The 24,571-nt window shown below is 47.0% G+C and overlaps 1 long non-coding RNA gene across 2 annotated transcripts; it reads left to right on the top strand.

Annotated features, from left to right (window-relative positions):
* The first annotated feature begins 849 nt into the window (after positions 1-849).
* LOC310849756 lies at positions 850-24,320 on the top strand. Of its 2 annotated transcripts, XR_014567061.1 has the most exons (4): positions 850-979; positions 13,243-13,382; positions 16,881-17,050; positions 23,939-24,075. It is a non-coding gene; the product is annotated as an uncharacterized lncRNA (long non-coding RNA). The 2 variants fall into 2 exon arrangements; XR_014567060.1 differs by lacking the exon at positions 13,243-13,382 and having other exon boundaries at positions 23,939-24,320.
* Positions 24,321-24,571: the final 251 nt, after the last annotated feature.

The raw sequence follows: 24,571 nt of genomic DNA, 5'->3' as shown, positions 1-24,571 counted from the left end.
GTACATGTGCCTAGAAAACAGAGTGGACTTCTTTCATTTTAGCTTGTGTGCATGTTAGAGAGCTATATTCAACCCCCTAAAAAGAGAGAGCCAGTGTGGTGTAGTGATTAAGAGCGATAGACTCGTAATCTGGTGAACCGGGTTCATGTCTCCGCTCCTCCACATGCAGCTACTGCGTGACCTTGGGCTAGTCACACTTCTTTGAAGTCTCTCAGCCCCACTCACCTCACAGAGTGTTTGTTGTGGGTGAGGAAGGGAAAGGAGAATATTAGCTGCTTTGAGACTCCTTCGGTTAGTGATAAAGCGGGATATCAAATCCAAACTCTTCTGAATCAACAAGAATTGAGAGCCTCAAGTTCTTGGGTGGTATATTAGCTGGGTGTCCAATAGGGGAGCGGGGCTTGAACTGATCAAGCTGTGATTCTGTAACCCAGGTTCAGGTGCCATTTCAGGTGTGGAAATAAAATGAAAACATCAAAGTTATTTAAAGCTTTTTCCACTGTTGAGGTAATTATACGATCATCTGATCATTGGTTATACAACAATAATTCAAACAAAGAATGTTTCATTATTCACATTGCATTTAATGATATGCAACTATATCAAAGATAGTTTCCAATGCAGGATTCTACAGAAATGAGTGTGTAGATAGGTGAATTTTAAACAGCTCCCATTAAGCCCCTCTTTCTGCCACCACTGTGATATGGGGGTGCAGATTACACAACTCTGGCCATGCCCATCCATTCCTTGAGCAGGGTCCATGGCCAGTCCTGGTAGAGTCAGTTGAGATGGGCTGCATTGGGGGCTTGCTTCATTAGTACATCATTCAGAAGAATTGAGAGCCTCAGATGTGTGGGTTGTAGGTGGGGGGGGGGTCCAATGGGGCAGAGACGTTGGAACTGATTTGTAGCTGAATCTGGGGTTCTTGGTTGAGGTGCCCAGAAAGAACATCTGCCCTAAGGATTGGACGATTCCTCAGGTATTTCTTCTTCTGGACCAGTTCCTATGCCTTTTATTATTTCCACTGTTTTCAGTGTTTTCTCGACCACATCAGTAAAAGCCCCCACAATAGGCACTCCGATCTTATTCCAGCCATCAAGCTGTAGGAAGAAGAAGAGAGGGTAAGGCCAAACAGCTGCAGCAGTGCTTTTGAACCCTTCCTACATTGACTTGCCTATGAGAGAGCTCATCACCTGAAGCCCTTTAAAAATTGCATCAAGAAGGTCCTCTAATTAGACCAAGAAAATGGGCAATAGTTTTACTCGAGCTATATCCAATGCTGTAAGCATGCAAACCAGGGGAGGCTATTGCAACAGAACAAACAGAGTGAGAGGCCAGGTTACACTGCGAGAGGCCAAGTTACAGGGAACCAGGCAGAGGGCCTTCTCGGTAGTGGCGCCCGCCCTGTGGAACGCCCTCCCATCAGATGTCAAAGCGATAAACAACTACCTGACATTCAGAAGACATCTGAAGGCAGCCCTGTTCAGGGAAGTTTTTAATATGTGACATTTCAGTGTATCTTTTATCTTTGTTGGAAGCCGCCCAGAGTGGCTGGGGAAACCCAACCAGATGGGTGGGGTACAAATAATAAATTATTATTATGTCCCCATTAACCTCAGTCTGCCATCCGCCAACTCTCACCTGACAGCTTCTTAACTACAACCCCCACTCGTGCAGAGCTTTCCCCCTTGCAGAACTCAGCAGTGGGGGGAATGGGTTCTGCATGCATTGGCTCTGGCTCCCTTACCGTTGGCCTTCCTGTCTTCAGCCCCATCAGTCGCAATGGGCACCAGCCACTACTGGCACATACACAGACAAATAATAATAATTATAAAAAATATTTATACCCCGCCCTCCCCAGCCAAGACCGGGCTCAGGGCGGCTAACAACCAATAATAAAAACAAGTTGATTGAAATGAAACTTGAAAAACAAGATTAAAATACAACATTAAAACATCAAAACATTAAATGCATAAATAAAATCTAAGCTTATGAAATAAAAAATGAGGAGAGGGGCTTGGAAAATAATGATGATGATGATCTTGTTCAGAGCATACCCATTGGATAGTAATTTTTATTTTAATTTTATTTTTTGGAGCACTGCAGCAAAAAAATTGTATACTGCTCATCGTTTTCATGGTCTGTATCCAATGCAATAGGCACACATTGAATAAGGCTCTGCCCAACTTAACCTCAGTCACCCTCAGTCATCCTCCACCTGCAGGTCTCTTCAAACCAACCCAATGAATGATACAGCCTGTAAGCCTCCTCCCACTGTGCTTTTGTCCCAATAGAACTAAGTGTTGAATGGATTTGGAGTGCAGGTGGTTTGAGCCGACCCAGGACAGCTGTAGCAGGATTCCTGTGTTGTAGGATGTTGGACTAAATGACTCTCAGGGGTCCCTTCCAACTTTACAGTTCTATGGCAAATGCAACTAGTCTACTCACAAGACTTTTCTTGATCCTTTTGACCTTTCCCTGGAACTCAGCCTGATATTCATCATTACCCAAAACACCTGTAGTATGAACCAGCAGCATTACAGATAGGAAGATGGGCCAGAACTTCATGATGGGTTGGAATCGGAGTATCCTCTTTCAGCAGCAGCAAAAAATGGAAAAGAAAGAAAGAGCTGCTCTTTGCCTCTGCTGTGCCTGAGATGGTGCTCCCTGCCTGCCTTATATAGCCTTGTTTGAGCTTCAATGGGTGATGCTACCCTACTTCTGGACTAAAGCCAAGTTCCTTTCAGAAAGACAATTAGGCAGTTCATGCTGGCATGTTGAACACAGAGCTCATTGCCCAGGCTGAGTGAATTTCCTCAACTCTCTTCCTTGATTGTTTCTCCAATTCGTTCTGCTCTGGGTCCCACACACTTCGATAAATTGATAATTTCTGTGCACAGGTCACGCCCAATTTGCCACAGCTCCCCAGTCATTTTCTTATCTTGCCTCTCCCTCCTATCTCATCAATATGAATGAGTACACTCAAATCTTGGTTCCAGAGTTCCCAGAGGCAACTGGTTAGCCACTGTGAGAATTGGATGCTGGGCCAGATGGACTTGAGCGACCAGGTTCTTCTTAAGTTCTGATGGCATGAAAGAGTGTGGAAGATCCTACATAGTGCTGTTAGAGAAACTCACGAGCAATACTGTCAGGCTGCCGGGAGCGACTCCCGGCTGGTTGCCCAGGAACGTACAAAGACAAGGGAATGTTCTTACTATCCGCTTTCTATTCAATATTCACAGAAAGAGGCTATAGAACCCAGCCTCTTGGAAAATGGCATTGATCTGAGTGAATCTTCACCCTGTATCTCTCCCACTTTCTCATTCGTCTCTCTTACGGGTGCTGCTATGCACCCTCTGTCTTTGAGGTTTTGCTCTCCTACTTTCAAGGCTCGCCAGGTACTGGGAGAGGGGTGGGTGGGTCTGAAATGCTTTCTAAAGACACTGTCCATCAGCTGTCACCCCCCTGGTGCTTCCTCCTCCTCCTCTCCCATTATTTCCCAACTTTTCCCCTCATCTGCTTCTGAGCAGATTTACAACCCCTGTGGTAAATCTAAACTGTCTTCCTCTTCCTCCTCCCTGGAAAGGTCAAGCTGGGGAGATGGTCGCCCCCATTCCTCCTCTGCCCAGTCCCTGACACATACATTGCTACACATTCAAAATATTGCATTCAATGGTTGGATGGGGAAGATATGAGCCCGGTTTCAATTTTAATGGAAGGTTATATAGAAAAGTACCTTGGGTATGTGATGAAATATATCAGTACCTCCAATGATGGGAAAAGAGAGCCAGAGTGGTGCAGTGGTTAGAGTGCTGGACAAGAATCTGGAGATCAAGGTTCAAATCTCCACTCAATCTTGAAGGGTTGACCTTGGGATCAGTCCCTGCCTAACCCACATCACAGGAACACGGGGGGTGCTGTGGTCTAAACCACTGAGCCTCTTGGGCTTGCCGATCGGAAGGTCGGCGGTTCGAATCCACAAGGATGGAAAGGGCAAGCGCGAGGGATGCAAAGTCCTCCTTGCTCATATTGCTTTGCTGTTTTCCAAGCACACTGACCTGCTCTCCTTCAGTGCAGGATTTTCTTCTGTGTACAGGACTTTAACAGAATAATGCTTTAAAGGGTTGCTGCTTTGTTTTTGTTTTGTTTTTTAAAAGAAATGTGAATGGTATGTTGTGTTCGACTAAGTCTGTAAACTGCCCATTAGCTATTTGATAGTGTTCGTGTGTCTTGCTTGCTTAACAATAGCAGAGTTGATATGTGTTGTAACAAAACCAGCCAAGGGTCTGATGACAAAAACTTAACAAAAAAAAAACCCTGGTTGATTCCATAATGTAAGCTTTTTAATATGTTGCCGAAATGTTACTTGATTTTTATTATGTTTTATGTGTGTTGGGAGGCACCCAGAGTGGCTGGGGCAGGGTATAAATAACAAAATTATAAATTATTATTATTATTATTCTGTTTCTAGAAGGGTAGCCATGTTAATCTCTTGCTATGAAAACCCAAAGCAGCACGATAAAGGCTAACACGCTGGTCTAAGGTTTCTTGGAGCAAAAGCAAATGTGGCACCTTAAATGTGTTACTTTTTAGGGTGTCACGAGAGATGCATTATGTTTATTTTTATTTTCTGTGCACCTGCTTGCTGCAGCAAAATGTTCGTAGGGCTAAAGAGGAGGTTTCTACCTGCTCATTCAGTTCAGAAGTGCAGAAGCGGCCTAGATTAAGACAGGAAAATGCATCAATCAAAATAATTGAAAGCTTTATTGCTGCTGCCATAATTGATTGATTGATTGATAATTTGATTGTTTTTGCTACAGAAAATGAAACAAGGGTTGCTATCTTTGCATTATGCTAATGTTCAGTCAGTTATATTAAAGTCCCTAGTTTTCCATGTAGGATTGTACAGAAGGGGGGCAAATGATCAAACAGCTCCTGTTAAGCCCCTCATTCTGCTGCTGCAGTGACCCGTGGGCAAAGGTTAGGTAGCTACAGCCATGCTCAATCGGCCCGCTTTAACACTCTCCCTTCAGCTCTTCTAGAGGGAAGATATAACAAAATACCGATCAAACAAAGATTACGTCCCTGTAACAGCAACGAAATCGAAACCATCGGGCATGTCATCTTATACTGCCCATTATATCGAGACTCAAGAAAATTGCTGATCGAGCCGATTCTGAGGAAAATATCTCGTAGTACAGACGACACCTATATCAGACACCTCTTAGCTGACAAAGAGCCCGAAATCAACAGGCCTGTGGCAAAGTATTGTTACATTGCAACAAGAATAAGATGAGCAATGATGTCAGCAACGGAGTTCAAATCGTAAACATTGAAGGAATGATAATAAACAGTAGTGACATTTGAACTGAATTCTTAAAACCTTAAAAGTCGAAACCTGGTTATAAATATAAGCACCAATTCTGTGAATTGGCCATATTTCCACTGTTATTTGTAGCACAATACTACGTATAATGTCATATTTTTTATAAATTGCTTCCTGGTCATTGACCGTATTAAAGATATTTGATTTGAGCCATCCTCAATCTTTCCCTGAGGCAAATATCACCCTGTGAGAGCCAGCATCTCAGGTAGCAGAGTAGGCTCACTTCGCTGCAGTGTGTTTGTGATTGTGAAGGAAACCATTTCTGCCCACCCACCCTGAGAAAAGCAAGCATTCACCATAATCACCAAAAACTCGAGAGTCTCAGGTGCACAGGTGGGGTATTAGTTGGTGAGTGATCCATTGGAAGAGAGAGGTTGGACATGATCTCTAGATCCATCTTTCATCCCACAATCCCAGTGAAAGTGCCAAGGAGGAACATAATCATGGTTTGAAACATTTCCAATTCCACAAGCTTGTTGTTTTTTCAGCTAGTGCAACACACTAGCTGGTTCCATTTGGCTTTCAACTATTGTTTTGCCCCCTTGGCAGCTGCTTTAGAGATCGTCCAGGCTTCCAGCATCTATTTGCAGAAAGAAGAAGGAAAGTGAAAGCTTAACTTCTGTGACAGTGGCTTTCGAACCCTCTCTACTTTGACTTGCCTGCCAGAAAACATACTCCCTGAGCTCCTTTTAGGATTGCATCAGGAGGGTCAGTGTAGTAGGCTGAGAAAACTGGTAGTGGGCTTCTTTGGGAGCTGTATCCAATATTGGGCAAAAAAAATGAGAGGCACAAATACAAGATGGGTGACACCTGGCTTGAGAGCAGTACATGTGAAAAGGATCTAGGAGTCTTGGTTGACCACAAACTTGACATGAGCCAACAGTGTGACGCGGCAGCTAAAAAAGCCAATGCAGTTCTGGGCTGCATCAATAGGAGTATAGCATCTAGATCAAGGGAAGTAATAGTGCCACTGTATTCTGCTCTGGTCAGACCTCACTTGGAGTACTGTGTCCAGTTCTGGGCACAACAGTTCAAGAAGGACACTGACAAACTGGGACGTGTCCAGAAGAGGGCAACCAAAATGGTCAAAGGCCTGGAAACGATGCCTTATGAGGAACGGCTAAGGGAACTGGGCATGTTTAGCCTGGAGAAGAGGAGGTTAAGGGGTGATATGATAGCCATGTTCAAATATATAAAAGTTGTGATGGGATAATGAGCTGCTTGTGCGTAAAGCTTGATCCCTCCGGGTTTTGGCTGGTCAGCCAACCTAAGTCTCTAACGGAGCCCCCAAAGCATGACTCCGTCAGTCGCTGGTAGAATCCGACAGTGGGCGTCTACGGAACTTACTCCAACATAAAAGCTGTTTGACGGACATGCGCCTCCTGGACTCTCTGCGTGACAGCTTCCGGCGAGGGGTGGGGGTTCCTAAAGGGGGTCTTGTTACCTCCTCACTGTTGTCACTGGAAGTATCCCAGAGCCTCCCCTCCGACTCCCTTTCCCTTTGAGCTCCTGCTCTCCCCCTACTGGTTCCCTCTTCTGCTGCAGAGTCTCTCCTATTCTCCTGGAGCCTTTCTACCACCTGTTCTTCCGATGGCAGTTCCCTGACATCCACCTCCCTCCCAGGGCCCCCTTCACCCCCTCCCGCCTCCTCTCCCACTGGCGGTGAGGGTGGAAAGCCCCTGAAGGAACTCTCCTCGTCGTCCGTGGATTCAAACACTTCTTGCCACGGCTTACCATCTCTTGCCCCGTCTTCCTCTTCTTCGTCGGAGTCTGCTTCCTCATCCACCCCTGACTCTGGGAACCCTTCAAACTCCCCTTCCTCATCGGTGGTCCCGAAATGTTCCCTTCTAAATCGTGCCACGGGCTGCGGTTTCCTTGGGAAACGCCTATGAAACGTTTCTATTAAAATCTCGTCATTGACTGCCTCTGCTGGTACCCATGTGTTTTCTGACTCTACTTCCCCCTCCCATTCTACCAAATATTTCACCTGATTCCCCTTCCACTTGGAATCAATGATTCCTGCCACGTTCATGTCACGTTCTCTCTCTTCTATCACGGGCGTTTGGGTGACCTCCCTCTCACGTTCCCCCCACTCACGTCCCTCTCGGTACGGCGACAGTAATGACCTGTGAAATACTGGGTGCAATTTCATGTGATTGGGCAATCTGAGTTTGAATGCTACTGGGTTGACCTGCTGTATGACCTCAAAGGGTCCCAATCTTTTGGGTCTCAATTTCTTACTCCCTCCCTTGAACGGTAGTCCTTGGGTGGATAGCCACACCCGGTTTCCCACCCTTATAGTTTCACCTTCCCTCCTATTTCTGTCTGCTTGCTTCTTATATTCTTCCTTGGCTTTCTCTAAGTTGAGTTGAAGCTGACGGTGGATCGCTTCCATCTCTTCAACAAAATGTTCCGCCGCCGGCACGCTCCACCTCTCCCCTCCCTCTCCTGGAAAAGCCCGGGGATGACACCCATAATTTGCCAGAAAGGGACTCATCCCTGTGGACACATTCTCCGCGTTGTTGTAGGCAAATTCTGCCAGAGGTAACTTATCTACCCAATCATTTTCTCTGTCCTGAACATAACACCTCAGGTATTGTTGTAAAATCCCGTTTGCCCTCTCCGCTTGCCCATTTGTTTCTGGGTGCCGGGCAGTTGAAAAATTGATTTCCACGTGCAGTAAGCTCATGAGTTTCCTCCAGAACCTGGAAGTAAACTGTTTCCCTCTGTCGCTGACCACCCTCAAGGGGGCGCCATGCAACCTGAAAATATGCTCTACAAACAACTTGGCGGTTTCCTCCGCTGTGACCGCATGTGAACAGGCTATAAAATGACACTTCTTAGTTAATAGATCTACCACCACCATGACCGCTGTCTTGCCTTTGGATTTTGGCAGGTCCGTCATAAAATCTATGGATACTGCCTCCCATGGCCGTTCTGGTGTGGGTAAGGGTTCTAATAGCCCCGCCGGTGCCAGCCTCTCCCCTTTCGCTCGCTGGCACCTGTCGCACCCCCTGACATATTCCCGTACGTCCTCCCTCACCTTGGGCCACCAAAACTCCCTGGTAACCAACCACATGGTCTTGTGCTGCCCGAAGTGCCCCGCTGTGGGGCTGTCGTGCAACTGCTTTAGTACTCTGCCCCTCAGTTCCCCATCGGGTATGTACAGTGCCCCTTTGTAATACAACGCCCCGTTCTTTTCTTCAAACCCCCTTGTGTTCTCCTCTGTCCTCCTGAGTTCTCTTAGTTTCTCTTGGGCGTATTCATCGTTCTCAGTACTCGCTATCAATTCCCTCTGCCCCACCAAAGCCGCCCCACACACCCAGCGGTCCTCAGGGATTACATGCCTTTCCTCAGGCGCTCCCTCCCCCTCTAAGTACTCAGGTTTCCTGGAAAGAGCGTCCGCCCTTACGTTCTCGGAGCCTGGCACGTAACGAATTTCAAAGTGGAATTTGGAGAACTCCTGGGCCCATCTCACTTGTCTCTGGTTCAGCACTTGGGCTGTTCTCCAGTATTCCAGATTTTTGTGATCAGTTCTGACTTGAACCTTGTGCTGCGCCCCAATCAGCAAGTGCCGCCATTTCCGGAATGCTTCATGAATGGCGAGCAGTTCTCGGTCGTATACTGTGTAGTTCCTCTCGGATTTGTTCAACTTCCGCGAGAAGAATGCACACGGTCTCCATTCAGACGTATCTTTTCCCGGCTGGAGAAGCACGGCCCCCACCGCTCGGTCTGACGCGTCAGTCTCCACTCTCATTGGTTGTTGTAGATCCACGTGCAAAAGTTGCTCTTCCGACGCAAACGCCTGCTTTAAGCGTTCGAACGCCCGCTGCGCTTCTTCCGTCCAAACAAATTTCTTCTTGCTGCTAAGACAATCCGTGATGGGCGCTGTTAAATGGGCAAAGTTTTTGATGAACTTCCTATAGAAGTTTCCGAAGCCCAGGAACCTTTGCACGTCCTTCTTGGTCTTTGGTGTTTTCCATTCCAGTACCGCTTGAACCTTGCTGGGATCCATGGCCAATCCCTTGTCAGACAACCGGTACCCCAGGAATTCCACCTCCCTGGTATGACACTTCTCCAGTTTCACCCACAGCCGGTTTTCTCGCAGTTTGCTCAGTACCTCTCTTACATCTCGCACATGCTGCTCCTCATTTTCAGAGTCCACCAGGACGTCATCTAAGAACGCTGCGCAGTTCTTGTAGAGCAATTCCTTGTTGAGACACATGTAAGATATATTACTACTTATTTGTCATTTATAGATGGAAGAATATATAGCTCTTTGTGTCCCATAAAAGGACAGAAGGAAATGGGTGTATCTTTTGTGATTGGTTCTAGCAAACAGCCAATAGGAATTTCAACCAGGCTGATTGGACAGAGGCAGCCAAAGGAGGAGCAAGGGGGCTGGATTAAGGAAATATAAGTGCTGGCCAGAATGGCAGGAGGCCAGGCCAGAGCTTGGTAACCATATACCACTGTGCCTCTCATTTATTTGTCTGACAAATAAATTATTATTTTAATTTCTCTATTGCTGCGTTGAATATTTCATTCCAGCTAAGCGTTAACCACAAGCAGGGTGCTACATATCAACATGGTGAACTCAGTCCAGTACTCACGTACAGATCGGCTCCCCTGTTTACACGCCATTAACTGCCTGCGCACCACTCCCTGCTCAATCTCGCTGGAAAACATCAGGTCCATGGCGTGGAAAAACTTCCTTGTGTCCTTTAAGATTTCATTGTTGGCTGCCATCAGGGGTCTAATCCAGTCCTTCGCCCCTCCCTCTAGATGGCCAATAACGTACGCCACTCTAGAGTTCTCATCGGGGAAGTCATCAAACAGTAGATTGAGAGCATATTGCATCTCTGTTCTAAAGGCTTGATAGTTCCTGGGATCCCCCCCAAATTTCTGCACCAATCCAGGCACCTTTCTGGCAAGTGGGGTGGTTTTCCCCTTATCCGCATCTTGAGCCCTCCTCTCCTCGAGCCTCGCCATTTGCAGCGCAAGCTGGACCTCCAACGCCCTGTACCTTTCTTCCAGGCTTGGACCCGCTCCAGCTCCAGCTCCTGCTCCTCCGGTTCCGGCTGGTTCGCTCATGATGCCCTCTGCTTGCACAAGCTGCTTTCAAAGACTGTCGGATTGCTGTGATGGGATAATGAGGTGCTTGTGCGTAAAGCTTGATCCCTCCGGGTTTTGGCTGGTCAGCCAACCTAAGTCTCTAACGGAGCCCCCAAAGCATGACTCCATCAGTCGCTGGTAGAATCCGACAGTGGGCGTTTACGGAACTTACTCCAACATAAAAGCTGTTTGACGGACATGCGCCTCCTGGACTCTCTGCGTGACAGCTTCCGGTGAGGGGTGGGGGTTCCTAAAGGGGGTCTTGTTACCTCCTCACTGTTCTCACTGGAAGTATCCCAGAGCCTCCCCTCCGACTCCCTTTCCCTTTGAGCTCCTGCTCTCCCCCTACTGGTTCCCTCTTCTGCTGCAGAGTCTCTCCTATTCTCCTGGAGCCTTTCTACCACCTGTTCTTCCGATGGCAGTTCCCTGACAGATGTCACATAGAGGAGGGAGAAAGGTTGTTTTCTGCTGCTCCAGAGAAGCGGACACGGAGCAATGGATCCAAACTACAAGAAAGAAGATTCCACCTAAACATTAGGAAGAACTTCCTGACAGTAAGAGCTGTTCAACAGTGGAATTTGCTGCCAAGGAGTGTGGTGGAGTCTCCTTCTTTGAAGGTCTTTAAGCAGAGGCTTGACAACCATATGTCAGGAGTGCTCTGATGGTGTTTCCTGCTTGGCAGGGGGTAGGACTCGATGGCCCTTGTGGTCGCTTCCAACTCTATCATTCTATGATTCAATATGGTTCTGCCCCCAAACTTCTTCCAAATCCAGAACAGTGCAAGTGACCCTCAGGTTGGTTCAGGGCAGGGTGCTCTGATTTGGAAACCACCACCCCCACCCTGATTGATGCTATGGGGGGGGGGTGGCTGTGTACAGTGCCAGATTACCAAATAGGCAGAACAGGCACTAGCCTATGGGCCCCATGCCTTTTAGGGGCCCCACAACAATAGATCAAAATTCCAACTCAACTTTAGGAATAACGTTCTGGTGGAAAGAGCTGTTGGACAGTGGACTGGACTTCCTCAAGAGGTGGTGGACAATCCTTCATTGGTGGTTTTGAAGCAGAGGTTGGGTGGCCATCTGCCAGTGATTATTTAGCTGTGATTCATGCACTGCAAGGGGGTTAAACCAGATGACCCAACTCTACAATTCTATGATTCTATGAAAACTAGAATTATTTGGAACCACCTGTCCTTGCCTGTGGCTCCAGTTTCTGTGGGCCTCCCTGCCTTCTGCCCCATCAGTCTCACTAGACACCAGCCGTGTATCACACACAAACACAAAGCCTTTGCTTAAGGACTCTTAAGAATGTTGTGAATCGCTTGGATAAGTTTTTGTGCCACAAGTTTATTAATAACAACAACAACAATAATAATACTAGACAAGAGTGTGCCTCTCACAATCTTATATGTTCATTTCTTGTACAAACCGCTGCTGAATACATTGCGGAGGCTTTGAAGGCCCCGTTCATAGGAACACAACAAGCTGCTTTTACCATGTTGTTTCATCTGGTTCATTATTGTCTGCATTGTCAGCGACTCTCCGTACCTTCAGACAGAGGACTATCTATGCACTACCTTGAGATTCCAGAGATTGAACTGGGGTTTTCTAAATGCAAGGCAGATGCTCTACCATGCTTCCCAAAAACACACATATTGCATTTAGCATTGCTTCTACTCACCTTGTTCTTAGTGACTGCAAGAAAATTGATTACTCCCCCCATCTTCGTCTTTGTCCTCAATCTATTCCTGCTCCTCAGACTTGCTCCTACTCTTGTTCTTCACCTTGCGCTGACTTGAAATGCTCACATTTCTGATGGATCAGAATCAAAGTGTCCTCCTTCGGATGGCATAGACGAATAGAGGTGACGAAGAGCTGGCCCTTGTCGCTGATCTGTCTGAGGTGGTGCTCCTCAGTGAGTGCTGCCTGGCATTTTGTCACCCTCCTCCGTGGTGACACCCGGGGCGGCCCGCACCCACCGCACCCCCTTCCTCTGCCCCTGTCTCTGCCTTCTTTGTACAGACCTGTTTGAGATGGGTGATGCTACCTACTTTAAACTAAGTGAAGTTTAGTAAGGCAATAAGCCATTTCATGCTGATGTGGGGAACACTCAGGCCTTTGCCAGGGCTGAGTGGATTTCCTCCATTCTCTTCCTTGACTGTTTCTTCAGTTCATTCTGCTCTGGGTCCCACACGTCCCAAATTTCACAGTTTCTGAGCTCAGTGAGGAAATTGGCTCACACTCTTTGCAACAGCTCCTTTTCTTCTCTCTCCCCATCCCCACCAATCTCATAAAACTGTATGTGTGCATTAGAAAAATGCTCCAAAAGGAATGTCTTGAACCCACTGAAGCTACCCTTTATTATTTTATTTTATTTTATTTTATTTTATTTTATTTTATTTTATATTTTATTTTATTTTATTTATTTTATTTTATTCAATTCAGGTATGGAGAATCACAAGAGTCCAGTCTGGAAGTTACTATAGAGGATTTTCAAATCCTAATTAGAAACTCATCACTGCATTGTTGTTCCAAATTCCACAATAACTTTTTTAAAAAATTAAGGACATTCTCCTACTTATTTAAGAGGTATATTAACTTTTCAGCAGTATCATTAATGGATAGAGTAGCTCTGTTGTAGGAAAAGTATGCAAGTTGCATTGTGAACTTTTTGGTTACTGGTGTGGAGTGATTAGTACTCATGCAATTGACCAAGATAAGTTATTATGTCCCCAACAGCCATGTCACAGTGTTGCCCTCAGGAGGACTTTGATTAAGATGACCAAGCAGTCCTCAGCGCCCCTTTCTCCACTATCCAGGTCCAGGCTTGAAGACGTGTCTCTCCCAGAGCAGAAGAAAAGAAGAGCCTTCTGAATCAGGTCAAGGACCTATCTAGTCCAGCATCCTCTTCTCATGGTGGCAAACCAGTTGTCTGTGGGAAACCCATAAGCAGGATTTGAGTACAAGAGTACCTTCTTCTCCTGAGGTTTCCAGTAACTGGTACTCAGAAGCATTGCTGCCTTAGACCATGGAGGCAGAGCCGAGCCATCATGACTAATAATAATAATAATAATTTATTATTAATACCCCGGCCATCTGGCTGGGTTTCCCCGGGGCGGCTTCCAACAAAACACTAAAATACAATAACCTATTAAACATTAAAAGCTTCCCTAAACAGGGCTGCCTTTAGATGTCTTCTAAAAGTTTGGTAGTTATTTTTCTCTTTGACATCTGGTGGGAGGCCGTTCCACAGGGCGGGTGCCACTACCGAGAAGGCCCTCTGCCTGCTTCCCTGTGACTTGGCTTCTCGCAGCGAGTGAACCGCTTATCGTTCAGCCCGGACACTGAGGTCCAGCTCTGAGGGCCTTCTGCTGGTTCCCTCACTGGGAGAAGTGAGGTTACAGGGAACCAGGCAGAGGACCTCCTCAGTAGTGGTGCCCACTCTGTGGAACACCCTCCCATCAGATGTCAAGGAAACAAACAACTCTCTGACTTTTAGAAGACATCTGAAGGCAGCTCTGTTTAGGGAAGTTTTTAATGTTTAATGCTGTATTGTGTTTTTAATATTCTGTTGGGAGCTGCCCAGAGTGGCTGGGGAAAACCAGCCAGATGGGCAGGGTATAAATAAATTATTATTATTATTATTATTATTATTATTATTATTATTATTATTATTAATTTCCATTCTGAAGGAAATCAGCCCTGACTGCTCACTAGAAGGGCAGATCGTGAAGCTGAGGCTCCAATACTTTGGCCACCTCATGAGAAGACAAGGCTCCCTGGAAAAGACCCTGATGTTGGGAAAGATGGAGGGCACAAGGAGAAGGGGACGGCAGAGGACGAGATGGTTGGACAGTGTTCTCGAAGCTACCAGCATGAGTTTGACCAAACTGTGGGAGGTGGTGGAAGACAGGAGTGCCTGCCGTGCTCTGGTCCATGAGGTCATGAAGAGTCGGACCCGACTAAACAACTAAACAACAACAACATTGTTATTATTATTTGTGTTCTTGTCTGGCTGGGATGTGTCCTCAACTCTGATAATGCCTCTTGGTTGCCTGGATGGAGGTCTGTGTGTGTGTGTGTGTGTGTGTGTGTGTGTGTGTGTGTAATCTAGCTTAGTCTGTAAAGGTAAAATCATACGGTCACCCAGAAGGGAATGCAGTCATCGGGCTGAGAATGGTCCCCCCCTCCTTGAAGGCAGACACTGAAGCAAGCAATGTGGGAATAAACAGACTCTCTTTATTAAGTACACAAAGCAAAAATGCTGCCACCATGATTAATGAATTAATTACATGACCGTTCATTTATACCGTATAAATTTAAAGAAATAATATTATAGTTGCATGACATTCAATTACATTAAAAGGCATGGCTGTCCGTTTAGGACGGTACAGAAATGGATGTTGTACATAGGTGTCTATTAAACAGCTCTCCTTAAGCCCCCTTTTGTGCCACGGCTGTGACGAGTGGATGCAAATTTGTGGCCACTCCTCATCTTCCCCTGCAGAGGGTACAAAAGCCAATTGAGATAGGGGGCAGAGTGGGCTCACTTCATTGCAGTGTGTGTCTCTGTGTTTGTGCAAGTGAAGGAAGCAGCTTCCGCCAAACCTCAATAACAGGAGGAATTTAACATAATCAATAAGAACCGAGAGTCTCCGATGTGTGGGTGGCCTGGTGGAGGAAAGAGGTCGGGGTTCATCTTGAGATCTATCTTTGATTCCACGATGCTGGCGAAAGTACCAAAGAGTCACATCTGCACAGATCAGACACAAGGTGTTTTCTGTTTCACCGGCTTGTTGGTTGTCCCTCGCTCTCTTTTTTTTACCCAAATACATTACTGAATTTCGCCTTTGCACCTCGGACTATTGCTGAAAATTTCGCTTTTGCCCCTTTGGCCAAGTATTTTGCAGCCTCTGCTGAGGCTGACATTGCTTTGCTCATCTGATTGGAGAAAGAAGAAGGGATGTTGAGGCCTGATTCCATCAGCAACACTCCCTACGTTGACCTGCCTGCCTGGGGACCCCTCCCCCTGAACCCCTGTTAGAATTGCATTTGGAAGGTCAGTGTGGTAGGCTGAGAAAAGTGGTCGTGGGCTCCTTTGGGAGCTGGATTCTGCCAAGGCCTGATTCAAATCGGGCATATGTGGATGCCCCAGGGTCATCCATGACTCTCAGGGCAGAGTAGGCTTCAGGCAGGAAGGTGAGGCAGAACCTCTGAAACACTTACAGAGGCAAGCCCTGCAGAGAAGCCCCTTGCATAGGAATGGCATGGACAAGGCAAGATGGGTGCCTTTGCCAAACAGCTTGCAAAGGTGCACACTTCAAAAGTGATCCCCCTCTACCTTTCGTCAGCACAAGCACCGAACTACAGTGGAACGTACTAGCTCAGAAGGTGGCAGACTCTCCTTCCTTGGAGAGTTTCAAACAGAGTTTGGATGGCCATCTGCTAGGGATGTCTTAGCTGTGATTCCTGCATCGCACGGGATTGGACCAGATGACACCTGGATTCCCTTCCAACTCTGCAGTTCTATGATTTTATTATTCTACTGCAGGAACAAATCCAGGACAGAACAAGCAGTTGCTTGGGAAATGACTTATAATAAAATTGGGCAGAGGACCAGAGGCATTCCTTTAGGGAATGGTACAGACAGAGGCTCCCAGGGGCCAGAAGAGCAGATTTATATATGCAACTACAGCAACTCAGATTTTGTAAGCTCAGAAATGGAGGATGGGAGAGGTCCCAAGAAAGGAGGAATGGCAGCTAAAAATGATGGTGTATGCAGAGTTAGCAGGCTTAACTAGCAGGGTAAGAGAACAAGATGATTGAGTTTATAAAGAGGAATGATTTTTGTGTGTGGAATATGTGGGAAATAAGTGAAAGCAAGTGAAAACATGAGCAAGATTAATGTGAATTCAACAGTTACAATTTTGTTTGAGGTAACATGAAAAGGAGGGGAAATTAGATGGTTGGAATAGAATATGCAGTAAGAATGGGAAACTTAAAAGAACCATGGAAGGAGAAGAAGGGAAGTTGGTGTATTATTTTGTTTTATTGGTGGGTGTTTATTTGTGGAAATTCTATAACTGGAAAATTTAATAAAAAATAATATCTGATAAAGGCCAAGTAGTTGCCAGATTGGCCCAAGGCCTGATTCAGACCCTGCCTGGATTGAGGCCATAGGGCAGATGGGAGGCAAGAGCTGTGAACACTCCTAGGATCCAGCCCTACCTAAGGATTCTGTGGGTAGGACTGGGATTTTCTGGATGCAAAGCAAGCAGCACGACCGCTGAGCTCCCATCCTTCCCCAAACTCATCAGAACTGCCTGTACCCACCTGCGCCTTGAAATTTTCAAAGTGACTTTTCTCTTTCACTTTAGCTGTGTGTCTCTTAGCTGTGTGTCTCTTAGCTGTGTCGCCGTCATCCTCCTTGCCCTGAACCGAAATGCTCAGAGTCAAAACCAGCAGTGCTGCAGATAGCAGGATAGGCAACAACTTCATGATGGGTCAGATTCGGAATTCCTCCTTCGGCTGGCAGAAAGGAATAGAGGTGAGGAAGGGCCGTTCCTTGTCTCTGCTCTGCCTGAGGTGGAGCTCTGCCTTCCTTATATAGCCCTTGTTGAGATCTGTTGGGTGATGCTACCTATTTCTGGCCTTAAACCAGAAATAGGGAGAGCAATTGGCTATCTTGTGTGGGGAACACTGAGTTCCTTGCCAGGGCTGAATAGATTTCCTCCATTCTCTTCCTTGACTGTTCGTCTGGTTCATTCCACTCTGGGTCTCACCCTTCCTGGCTTAGACATTTCTGATACTGACTCCAAATTTGCATCATGCAAAGTTTGCCACAGCTCCCCAGTCCTTTTGAAAAAAAAATAAGCAATGTTACTTCCCCAACATACTTAAGAGGTACATTAACTTTTCAACAGTCTCATTAATGGGTACAATAACTCTGCTGTAGGAACAGTATGCAGGTTGTATAATGCGCTTGGTTGGGTACAGGTGTGGACTGACCAGGACACTGACGCAAGCCTAACTTATAATTGCAGGACGTGGGTGGCGCTGTGGGTTAAATCACAGAGCCTAGGACTTGCTTATCAGAAGTCGGTGGTTCGAATCCCCTTGATGGGGGAGCTCCTGTTGCTCGGTCCCTGCTCCTGCCAACCTAGCAGTTCGAAAGCACGTCAAAGTGCAAGTAGATAAATAGGTACTGCTGCGGCGGGAAGGTAAACGGCATTTCCGTGCGCTGCTCTGGTTCGCCAGAAGCGGCTTAGCCATGCTGGCCACATGACCCGGAAGCTGTACGCCAGATCCCTTGGCCAATAAAGCGAGATGAGCGCTGCAACCCCAGAGTCGGCCACGACTGGACCTAATGGTCAGGGGCCCCTTTACCTGAGGTGAACTTGGAGTTATATGACTCCCAAGTCCTCAGTGCCCCCCTTTCCACTATCCAGGCACTATGTACAGACAAAAGCATAATGGCGTCCGTTCTCTCCAGCTCTGAGAGAACAAGCAGGCACAAGTAAAAAAGTACATACAGCGGAAGAGATAAAACTGTCTTCCATTCCCCACACTCTTCTCAGACAGGCATGTGATTTACACCATTCACAAATGCAGCGTCGGAGGAGGGAAATTGCTAAAAAAAAACTTTCTCCTGAAGCATCTACACCCTCCCAAAAGAGTCATCTGCAACCCTTAAATAGTCCATGGCTGATTCTGAAGTTACAGCCTCCTGTGCAGTAGTGCAGTAGGAGAAGCTACGTGGAAAGAGATGCCGAGAGCTGTTCTCCAAAGGATTTGGAAGGCAGCATATTGACTACATCAGCCCCAAAGCCTGAAAGAATTCTGCTACTGTTCTACTGGGGCTTGGCACTCACCCCAGAGGTGGGAGCAATTGTGAGAGGTTGGCAAAGAAAGGCAAATCAGGATCCTACAGATCTCTCAATGGGCCCTGCTAGCAGAGGCATGGAAGATGTTGCTTCAGAAAAGAACAAGAGGCATATGAAGGCTTAAGAGGGCTGCGGAGGCTTTCCTCCTGTGGAGGAACCCCCTCTGGGAGAGCTGTCTGCAATGCCCAAAAAGCATCCACAGCTGATTCCGCAGTCACATCCTCCTGCATGTCTGGAGCAGGCAAAACTACAAGTGAGTCTGAAGATAGTGGAAGAGCCACGTCCTCAAAACTGGATAGTGGAGAAGGAGTGACTAAGGTCTTGAGAGTCATCTAGGTCCAAGTCCTCCTCAGGGCAACTTTGCCATATGGATGATGTGGACAATATAAGTTAGGCTTGGTTAACAGCATGTTTCACTGTGTAGGTCACTCCCCACCAGTAACCTACCAAGCTCATTAAACAACTTGCATACTGTTGCTGCAGCAGAGCTGATGTACTCTTGGAAAATTAATGTACCTGTTCAAAACATTCTCAAAAGGTACAGTACTTTCTCTGCAAAAGCCATTGTGCAGCTTGGAGATTGGAACAGCAACAAGGGGATAAGCCTTAGACATATCAACAGAGTTGCTGTACTCCTTCATGTTGAAAAGTTAATGTACCTCTTAAATATACCTCTTAAGTATTCATTTTTGGACTGGAACAGAATTTTGCGCTTCCTGACTAATGAAAAGATAGACTCGCCAGGTGCTCTCTGAAACCTGGAGTCAGACGAGATGCTTAAGGAAGTTGCTAGCCACCTCTCAAAGAAATATTTGTAATGTTAACATTGTAAAAAAAGAGATTACAGCCGTAATCTATCATGTGAAAAATCCCGCCACCCCCAAAACTATAGCCTCTTCTCTGATGGGGAAATGATTTTTATTTAATGTTGGAGCACCTTATACAAACGGGGACGCAGGTGGTGCTGTGTGTTAAACCACTGAGCCTAGGGCTTGCTGAACAGAAGGTTGTCGGTTTGAATCCCCACGACAGGGTGAGCTCCCGTTGCTCAGTCCCTGCTCCTGCCAACCTAGCAGTTCAAAAGCACATCAAAGTGCAAGTAGATAAATAGGTACTGCTCCGGCAGGAAGGTAAACGGCGTTTCCGTGTGCTGCTCTGGTGCGCCAGAAGCGGCTTAGTCATTCTGGCCACATGACCCGGAAGCTGTACGCCGGCTCCGTCAGCCAATAAAGCGAAATGAGCGCCACAACCCCAGAGTCGTTTGCGACTGGACCTAATGGTCAGGGGTCCCTTTACCTTTACCTTTACCTTTACCTAGGTCAGTGCCTCCTGTGGGAGTGAGTGGAGGCCCATGAGTTCTAGTATTATCAGAGAGGGAGAAAAGCTTTCCTCTGTTCACTTTCTCCATGCCATGTGGAATTTTATGAGCTTCTATCATTGTCACCAGTCAGGCTTCAGGGAATCCAATCCCTCCCGCGGTAGGCAGCCAAGTATTAGATAAACAAGGAGAGTTCTTACCAAGTCTTTTATACAATACAGTGGTACCTCAGGTTAAGTACTTAATTCATTCTGGAGGTTCGTTCTTAACCTGAAACTGTTCTTAACCTGAAGCACCACTTTAGCTAATGGGGCCTCCTGCTGATGCCACACCACCAGAGCATGATTTCTGTTCTAATCCTGAAGCAAAGTTCTTAACCTGAAGCACTATTTCTGGGTTAGCAGAGCGTGTAACCTGAAGCGTATGTAACCTGAAGCGTATGTAACCGAGGTACCACTGTATTCACAGAGAGAGAGATAGCAATGCCATCTTTCTTAGATAATGGCATTTCTCCAAGTTAAGCCCCACCCCTCCATCTCTCCCTTTATACGTCATTCCTACGGTGCCTGATCTGTGTCTTCTACCTCTGAGCTCTCTGCTCTCCTACTTTCAATGACCTCCAGGTTCTGGGAGGGGGGGTCTGGCATGCTTTCTGAGTCTGTCAGCTATCTCTCCCCTGGTGCTTCTTCTTCTTCCTGCTCCTCTCCCATTATTTCCCAGCTTCTCTCCTCCTCTGCCTCTGAGCTATGCCCTCCGCAGACCACTGACTTCCTCTTCTCTGGAAAGTTCAGGAGGAGGGGGAGGCGGTCTCCACCATTCCTCCTCCACTGTCCATTCCCTGCCATCACCTCTTACTCACTTTTTCTATGAACCCCAAAGTCCCAAATGAGGCATCCTTTGCTTGTAGGGGAGTCACTTTATTCCCTTCCACATTTTGGCTGCCCTTTTCTGAACCATCCTGAAAACCAACTCCAAAGATTCTCCTCTACTTAACTTGCTGATCTACATCAACAAAATTGAGCCCCCATCCAGGAAACCCATCCTGGGTTTCCAGGAAGAGAGAATGCTCTTGTGCTCAGGTCTGGCTTGGACCCTGTGAAGATGGGATGCTGAGCTGCATGGGCCACTGGCCTGATCCAGCAGAGCATTTCTTAGGTTATTATCACCCTAGTGGCAGTGGAAATATTGTGGGATGGGGAAATAGAAGGGAACCCCCTGTTCAGTACAGTTTTTCTTCCCCTAATTGGCCAGGGAATATCTGAGCCATGACAGCCTCATAACCGATTAGGGCCCCAGCAAATTCTGAAACTGGCCATGTGGAAAAGAGATGTCTGCCAAGACCAGAGGTAAATGGTGTTCCAAATAACTTTGTTCCTGCTCCCTAGCCAATAATACCTTACAACCCAAGCCACTCCTGATTAAAAACAAACAAATCACCTAAGTGGCCGGGCACAAACCCAGATTCTTCCTTGCTCATGGAGGAAAGGGTACATAAAGAGCTGGTGCCATCACCTGGGATAGAACAGACCAAAGGAGAAGCTCTACCACTCCATTGACCAGCGTGGAGCCATCATGAAGTTCTCCATCACCCTCTTTGTTGCTGTGTTGCTGATCTGGTCCATTATAGCTCTGGATGAGGTCCAGGCTGAGGATTCAGCCCAGGGCAAGACGGTAAGTAGAAGAATATAAGGACAGCCCTGAAGCTGGATCAGGCCAGGGGTCCATCTAGTCCAGCATCCTCTTCTCACAGTAGTCAACTGAAGGAGAAGCCCACAAGCAGGCCCTGAAGGTAACAGCCATTCTCCCAGACACTTGGGATTCCCAGGAACTGATATTAACAAGGGGTCTCCATCCTGTTGCCAAGGAGTTGTCATTCTGCTGTTTCAAACTGAACATGGCCATCCAAGGGGCCTCCAATGTGCTCAGGTCCTGCTTGTGGGTTTCTTGTGGACTTCTGGATGGCCACACTGGGAACAGGATACTGCACCAGATGGGCCTTTGCTTGCTGTCTAGTGGGACTCCTCTCAGATCTCCTAAGACACAGGTTGGTATCCAATGCTTGTCCTCCTCAGAGTAGACTCATTGAAGTTAAGAGGCATGGCTATCTTAGGTCCATTAACTGCAAGGAATCTACTCTGAGTAGGGTCTTCTCTGTGTAGGACTAGCACTTGCTACCAGTGGCATCTGAACTGAAATTGTTTTCAGATGTTGTTAGATGAGTTAATTCATTTATCTCTTGTTTTGTTTGGTGCCCCAGAGGAAGGGCAGGATATAAATATAATTAATAATAATTATGGTAATGGTAATAACAACTAAATCTCAACAACTCATAGAAAGCTGCCCTCTGCCAAGTCGAACAATTGGTTCTTCAATGTTATCTATGAATTGACTGGTTGTAGCTCTCCAGGGGTTCAGTCAGGGCTCTTTTCTATCCCCACCTGCAGATGCCAGGGATTAGGTAAAAGGTAAAGGTAAAGGACCCCTGGATGGTTAGGCCCAGTCAAAGGCAACTATGGGGTTGTGGGGCTCATCTCGTTTTTCAGCCCAAGGGAACTGGCATTTGTCCACAGAGAGCTTTCTGGGTCATGTGGCCAGCATGACTAAACTGCTTCTGGTGCAACGGAACACTGTGATGGAAACCAGAGCACACAGAAATGCCATTTACCTTCCCTCCGCAGTGGTACCTATTTATCTACTTGCACTGGCGTGCTTTCAAACTGCTAGGTTGGCAGGAGCGAGGACAGAGCATCGGGAGTTCATCCCGTCACAGGAATTTGAAATGCCAACCTTCTGATTGGCAAGCCCAATAGGCTCAGTGGTTTAGACCACAGTCTTTGGTACCTTGGACCTTCTGCATGCAAAGCAGATGTTATAACACTGAGATTATTATTATTATTATTATTATTATTATTATTATTATTATTATTATTATTATTATTATTTATACCCCACCCTCCCTGGCCAAATCCAGGCTCATAGCAGCTAACATCAAACATATAACACATTAACATAAAATCAGGCAAACAATTGAAATACATCCTAAAATCAGATCAGGATCAAAATAAAATCCAATCAGATGGCAACCCACAGATTAGGGTTGGGGATCTTAAATGCTCACCAGGCCCAACTGTTTCTGCTGAACTTATATGGGTCTGTGAGAAAAATTGGGAGGCCACTTTCATGCAAGTTCTTATGAAAGGGGAGGAGGAGTCAGACTGAACCCCGACCAAAGGCCTGGCAGAACAGCTCCGTCTTGCAGGCCCTGCAGAGAGAAGTCAAATCCTGCAAGGCCCTGGTGTTTTGTGACACAGTGTTCCACCAGGCCGGGGCCCCGGCCGAAAAGGCCCTGGTCCTTGTCAAGGTCAGTCTAATCTCCTTGAGGCTCGTGACCTCCAAAATGTTGCTATTTGTGGACCGTAAGGTCCTTCATGGGACGTGGGTGGCGCTGTGGGTAAAACCTCAGCGCCTAGGACTTGCCGATCGTCAGGTCAGCGGTTCGAATCCCCGCGGCGGGGTGCGCTCCTGTTGCTCGGTCCCAGCGCCTGCCAACCTAGCAGTTCGAAAGCACCCCCAGGTGCAAGTAGATAAATAGGGACCACTTACTAGCGGGAAGGTAAACGGCGTTTCCGTGTGCTGCGTTGGCTCGCCAGATGCAGCTTGTCACGCTGGCCACGTGACCCGGAAGTGTCTTCGGACAGCGCTGGCCCCCGGCCTCTTAAGTGAGATGGGCACACAACCCCAGAGTCGGACACGACTGTCCCATACGGGCAGGGGTACCTTTACCTTTACTTAAGGTCCTCCATGGGGCATACCAGGAGAGGCGGTCCCATAGGCATGAAGGACCTAGGTCTACATTCCTTCCCTCAAACTCAAGTACAATCCTAGTCTTTGTGGTTCTCAGAAAGGGGTGGTTTAAAGAGAAACAGAGGAACCTGCCTTATACTGAGACAGTCCATATAGCTCGGTATTGTCCACTCTGAGGAACAAAAGATCTCCAAGGTTTAGGACAGGAGACCCGGCAAGCACACCTGGGAATGCCATTGTAGATTGAATTTGGGCTTTTTGGCCTGCAAGGTAGATGCTCTAACACTGAGTACAGTTTGCAGTGGAAGAGGATAGTCTCTTCCACTCTTGACCAGAGGGACAAAGGTTCCACTCCACACTTGTAACGTGAGGAAGGGTGTCTGCAGATGCTGGGTCGTGATATCAACTATCTTCTCTTTGCTACCAACAGGGGGCATTGAACGATGTGATTCATACAATCAGGAAACGTGCCCCAAAGACAAATAGGAGTGGAGTGGAGGCAGCCCTTCTTTTGAAAGGGATAATTAATTCTATTGCAAATGCTGACAAGCCTAAGGTATATCAGCCTGCACCAGACCACCCAGTAGCTATGTCATAGCAACATGTCCTTCCTGCCTGCTGCTGGCCCTCCTCAAGGCACCTCCACTTCTGCAACCCAACCCTGTGATGCTCCAGTTCATTTTGATCTAACCTCCGACCGCTCCCTCCTCCCAAAGATGCTCAGAGCTTCAGCACAAGGTCTTCAAACATCAGCCCATCACCACTAATTTCTCTCCATGCAGAAGGAACCCAGCACCGAGGCATCAATTGCAATGGCCCACTCAAAAAAATAAAGGTCATCCAGCATTTCTCTGTGCCTGTTTTTACCTGGGTTTAATGTCACGTCAGTTGAGTTTCAAGCAGAAGAGGTTTATTCACTAGGGCTGCCCCACTGAGCTGTGATTGTCATTGGAGGCTCAGGTGGCCTTGGCAAGGAGTGCTTTTTTCCAGCTCCAACTGGTTCACCAGCTATTACCCCTTTTGGACACAGATGACCTGACCTCTGTGCTCCATGTTCTGGTAA

The sequence above is a fragment of the Podarcis gaigeae genome, assembly GCF_964106915.1.
Source record: "Podarcis gaigeae genome assembly, chromosome: 8".
Lineage (NCBI taxonomy): Eukaryota > Metazoa > Chordata > Lepidosauria > Squamata > Lacertidae > Podarcis > Podarcis gaigeae.
The sequence above is the reverse complement of the archived record's forward strand: the minus strand, read 5'-3'. Positions and strand labels throughout refer to the sequence as shown.